The sequence below is a fragment of the Rattus norvegicus genome, chromosome 17 (genome assembly GCF_036323735.1).
Source record: "Rattus norvegicus strain BN/NHsdMcwi chromosome 17, GRCr8, whole genome shotgun sequence".
In the NCBI taxonomy this organism is placed as follows: Eukaryota; Metazoa; Chordata; class Mammalia; order Rodentia; family Muridae; genus Rattus; species Rattus norvegicus.
The window spans coordinates 74,126,943-74,133,200 of NC_086035.1; positions in this window are offsets into that span (position 1 = coordinate 74,126,943).

The window sequence follows — 6,258 nt, forward strand, 5'->3', positions numbered from 1 at the left end:
AAGGGCATGGGCTTATAAATGTAGCTCCAGGGATAGACCAAGGTAAGGTGTCTTTATTCTTTGAGTGGCCATGAAAGCCTTAAACGTTTTGTCTTTGCACTTTTCAATCAACAGAAGCTCCCTGTATGGCAGAGAGGAGCAGAGCTTGAAGGAAGAGGCAAGGCAGGAAGGGAAATATTTAAGGTCAAAAGGTGAGCAAACATGAGGAGCCAAGAAAAGAATTCCAGGGAAATCATCTGTAAGAAACAATGGGCCATGTCTTCTCCTAACAAGGATCCTAGTGGACAAGCACATGTTGGGCAATCCTCCTGTTTTCTTCTTGGATTCTCTATGCTCAGTCTCTGTCTCCAAACATTTTACCTATTACTTAATGTGTTTCTTTAATTTCTTGTGTTCACTGAGGAGATGGTGAAAGGGCACAGAAGTCTTTGCCACACTTCTTGCCAGTCACTCATCAGATAGACAAGAAAATAATCTCATTGCCTTGGACATCAACAGAATGAATATTATTCAATGTAACTATTAAATTCCATGGGTGCATAAAAGAGACATGGCCTTCCTTTCTCTTGTTCCTAGGCATATTTACAGAAGAAAAATATCCTGGAGTGTTTGAGGGATTTGAATTTCTTGTTTTACTTTCCTTCCACAAGATATAAATCATCTACAGTTTCAAAATTTTCATATTTATTTATTTATTCATTTATACGTGTGCAAATGCCATATGTGTACATGGAGATCAACTTGCAAGAATTGGTTTTCTGGTTCCACTGTTGAGTCCTGGGGATTGAGCTCAGGCTTGGTAGGTGGTAAGTGTTTTTGCCACCTAAGTCATCTTACTGGCCCCTATGTGTGTTTTTAATTAGACATATACTTTTGGAGAAAATTTTTGAGCCTTTTACCCCCTTTTTTTTAATTCTGAAAAGCAATCTACGCTTACTTCATCCTCACGTCAGGCATCGTATTGGAAGGTCAGACATGTTTTGTAGATGAGAGAGACGATATAAGCCAAACAAGGATCAGGTATCAACTTATGTCATCTCCATGATTTTCAACATAGAAAAAAATCATCTGGCGGTTGATAATGTTTGCCAGTAATTAATTATTATAGGTCAATTTACTGGGCTCGTTTTAAAGTTGGATCCGTGATGAGAAAACCTGCACTATTACAAACGTTAGCAATTCTTGAGGATGCTGTGGGGGCGATCTACACTGAAGGCCATGCTGTGTGCTCCTTTGTCTTCTCTAGGCTTCAGTCTTATGAGTTTGGCAGCAAGTAACCCATCATACTTTTCATGCCCCTAGGGTACCAAATGCTACTCTCCACTTTGCATATCTGATGGTGGGTTGGTTTTACAAAACCTACCAGATCTGTCCTTTCTCCCTATAATGACTTATCAATTCCTTTATCGCTCAGCTAAGTAGAGGAGCTTACTTAGTTGGCTACACTTACCGAGGAATTAAAGATAACCATCATCAATAAATATTTATTGAGTGCCCTATTATGGTTAAGAGACTATACCAGGCACTGTGCAAAACCTGATTACAAGCCCACAGCTACTGCCCAAAGCATCTAGCAATCTAATTACAGATAATCCAGAGCAGATAAGTTCTTGCCAGGCCTGCCCACAATGTTCATCAGAGAATTGGAAATAAAAAGGGAGAGAGAGAGAGAGAGAGAGAGAGAGAGAGAGAGAGAGAGAGAGAGAGAGAACAATTCAGTTTATTGGGTTGCTATTTGACATTTCTTCTCCCCTTTTGTGTTTATTTGAAGCTGGATTAAGGAAAATAAATTTGAATTGGAGCAGATACTGAAATCCATGAGGTCTTATGGAGGAATGATTAAATTTAACACGCACTTCATAATTCGTCTCTTCTCCTACCTCATTGGCCTCTTCTGCCTCCCCAGGCTAGATCACTAATTAATGCCATTCACAAGAGGAACAAGTGGTCTCCTAAGACCTCTTCAGTGACAGCAAGGTTTATGACCCTCAGTTTGCTCCAAGTTACAACAGCAGCAGACAGGATGAGGTGAGAAACAAAATACTGAAGTTTAAACAACTGATCCCTGGGACTTAGAATAGTCATCTAAATGGAATAGTCAGACCACTGCATGAGCATCGTTTGGACCCTTGTTAGAAATGTTTGCTCAGTTTCCAGTGGGGGATCAAGGACCTAGGCTTCTAATGAGACTGGTAAGGTTATTCTGAAGTGGACACGGGCAGCTGCTGCTTGGTGTTCTTAGTAACTGAAAGAAAATGTGTGTGTGTGTATGTGTATGTGTGTGTGTGTGTGTGTGTGTGTGTGTGTGTGTGTGTGTGTGTGTGTGTGTTTAGGTGCAGATGGATGTGAAGGCCAAAGGACAAGTTTGTCCCTCATGTGCTGTCTATCCTTTAAGGTCTAGTTCTTTTGAGATGGGATCTCTAACTGGCTTAGATATTGCATAGTAGCCAAGACTGGCTGACCTCGGAGATCCTGCTTTTTCTGCCTCCCCAGTGCTAGGATTGTAAACGTGGGTCATTCCACTTGAGTTTCTTCATGGATCCTTGGAATTGAATTCTGGTCTTCATGGAAGCACTTCACGACCAAGCTACACCCCACACCTCAGTAATTCTGGGGCAGATCTATTGCTGTGAATTGGTACAAAAAGCTTCAACCAAAGACATAGCTTTACCATTCTGGAGTCTACAAGACAAGAAGATTTAGGATATGAGCAAAGAAAGACAGAATAAACATGTAGGGTGTGGATAATCCAGAAGCTTTCTGGAAGATTTGCTTCCTAGATAGTCTCTAGGTGATTTCAGAGAAACCTGAGAGTCAGTGCAGAGAAAGGAAGCAGGAGAAAATGAGGGAGGGGTGGGTGAGTGGGTGTTGGCAGCCAAACATACCATTCTTCCAGAAAATAAAAACATATGTGTGTGACATGCAATCCTGTATGTATGTTATTATTTTATGTACCTAGATTCTATATGTATATGACAGTGCAGAGGCCTGTGAATCGATTATCCAAGGGAAGAATGAAAGGGAGGAGAAGAGAAAGACAAATCTGAAGATTCAGGAGAGAGACACAGAAACAAGTCAGGAGTGTGTAAACGTGACCACATTTCCTCTCTTGATCCTCAGTTTTAGAGGCACCGGGTAAAGTCTTTAGAGTTGTAAATACTGGAGTCAGGAGTTGAACCCAGGTTTGGTACTTAACCCAGGAGAATCCTAACAGGTAGAATTATTAGGAGAGGCACCACAGTAAGACTTGGATTTGAATACTTAATGTATTTCACGGTGATCCTCCTTCCCAGGTAAGGCAACCAAAGACATAGACCTTATCTCCTCCTCGGAAGATGTTTACAGTGTGCAGAAGGATCTTACCTTCCCTATATGAGAATGTTGGAGATAGACATGGATCGAAAACTGATCTCTTTCATGCAAAAGAGCAGGTATTTGCAAGAGTTGTCTTATTCTCTTTGCCATCATTCATGTGGCTACTTCCAACGTTGGAAAATCAACAGTAATACCAATAGTGACACAAAAATGAGGACAAGAAGCCTCATCCTGGAAAGTCCTTCTTGGGAGGAACATGCTCCCTCTTGAGTCACCTATAGGCCCCTTGCAAGGACTCATGAACTAATGAGCCATTTCTAAGCTGTTTGTGTCTCTTAATTTTCAAGTTTCTTTTTGAAAGTAACTCCCTAGGAGTAGCCAAGTACTCTGAAAATGTAGGGCTTGAATTGATTAAAGACATTCTACTAGGAATTAGCTAAAATTAAAAAAGAATATATGTGCTTAATTTCAATTTAAATTAATAGCCACATATTATTTAATATGGGTGTTACTCTGATGCTCAACAATTTAATTTTAAAATGAGTGTAAAAGCTTCCTCTTCCTAATGTTTTTTACAATGTAATTAAAAAGTGAATTCATTTAGCTATAATGTGCATATATATATTCTTTGGTATAATTATGTATGTATGCCACAGTTAGCCATTTATAGAATTAACTATGCATAATTTTATAGATTTAACCACATACAAACATAATATTTAAAAGTCTTATTAATATTAAATATTTACATAAATCTCTGTATTCATTAATATTAAAATGAATACAAAGGCAAACAGTGGATATATTGTTTTCAGTTTAGGCTTTGTTGTATTTCAAGGGGATATATTTAAAAGATTTGTTTTAATTTAAAATACCCCAGTAAAGTTACTTATTAAAATATAGTACATTGGTTTGTTTGATAAAGAATGATGCAATTTAAAGAAATACTAGCTCATTATGTCCTAATGACAACCATAATTAGGAATGTCTGTCTCTGAATTTCACAAGAATAGAAGAAAAGTTGTTGTTCAACCAGAGCCAAAAGCATACTCCCCACCCCATCTGAGTAATTGAAACCCGGGCTGAATTGGGAAAAGGACAGGTGTAATTGGCCTAGTCTCGGCTACTTCCAGCCTTACAATTACCATAATAAGGTTGTCTATAGAGAGGTCAGAAGCTAACGGCCAGTTTGGCTGCGTCCTTCTAAGACTGTCATCAGCTAAAGAACAAGGAGTCCATTCGGTCAGAAGGAAAAGCTGAATAGTTATTGATAATTGGCCTAGTGACAGGAGGCTCTGCCAGAAGGCAAGAGACAGAGGGAGGGAGGAGCCATGAAAGACAAGGTAGCAACAATGACAACGTAATAATATAGGATGAGTGACTTCAGTGAATTTATCATAGCATTGTAAATAAGGCTGGGGGAAGGGCCGTTAGTTATCTAAAGCATTGTGTATTGATGCTAAGTGCATGAAGAGAAATAGACGTGTACCTCTAAGCAGTTCATGAAGAAACAGATTCAAGTACTTGGGCCTAGTTATCTAGTTATCTGGATTTATCCAAATGATTCTGGTCCTTCTGCAAATATCTGCAGAGGAGAAAACTCTGCAGAAGCAATGGAGTTTAATTAATAAATTCCATTAATGGAGCACTCTGGTGGAGCGTGCCTCGAACACCAGTCAACAGGGCTCTGTTTCAGCTCAGAGTATTCTGTTGTAGGAAGTAGGTCTGGTGGCCCTGGAAGCAGAGGATGAGTTCCACACTGCAAGCCTGATTCCCAGGATGGGGTCTTGGGGGATTGACTCTCATTCTTTCTAATTTGCAGCTGCAGGGGTCTCTCTAGTCTGAACTAAGAGCCTGCTAATCACACGCCCTTCCTATACTTTTCCCTGCAGATTGCAACATCTGCTTCCTCCACGTCAGTTCCCTTGACCAGATCAAAGTTTGAAGGGTCCTTTATGGGGGCATTGTCACCAACTCCGTAACCTCTCTTTTCCACTGAGAATGCACTCAGAATCATTCCACATGATGCTCATTTTGGGTAACTTCAAAGAATGAGCTGTAGTTTCCATGATAAAATTATGTTTTATGATATGAGCTACTGTGGATTTCTAAGACTAGGTCCTTCAAATTGTGTTTGGGGGAAAAAGGACAAAAAGGGGATAGGAAGGATGAGAGGGCACAGCTACTTTGCTTTCTGGTTTTGTCTTCTATGGAGTGACATCATCTGTGAGAACATTCAGAATGTTTCTCCAAGCATTTTAGCACAAGACAACAGCTTTACCTAATTTGACTTTCCTTTACCTGTGGTCAGCTTCAGTCTAACAATTTTCAATGGAAAATTCCAGAAATATCTCATGAGTTTAAACTGCATGCCTTTCTGAGTAGCATGATAAAATCTCACATTGCTGCATATGCAACCTGCTCATTAGTGACCAAGGATCCACCTGGGTTATCAGATCAGCTAGGACTCTATCACAGTACTTGTCTTCCAGTAACCTTTTCATGGTCCCCAAACTGGGGCAATTACAGTGTTGACAATTTGGATATGCTAAAGGGACATTATAAGGTACCTGTCATAAGAGAAAAGGTACAAGTATACTACGACATTTGATAGAAGGGACACCACGTTCACATAGAGTTTTATACTAAGAATATTTTAGTATGGTTGTTTAATCACTGGCTTTGTAGTTAAGCTTCTATTATGATTAACACATAAATTAATTTCTATATCAAGCATGTATATAGAATAAAGTATTATGTACTACATAAAGGCATTTTGGCTAATGATGGGTTGCATATGTAAAGATGGTCCCATGAATGTATATTATCTGGTGAGGTTGTAACTAATTCAGTTAGTGTAAATATACTTTATGATCTTCCCACCACAAATGAACAACCAACTAAGACATTTGTCAAAATCTGTGACTATGATTAAGTGATGCA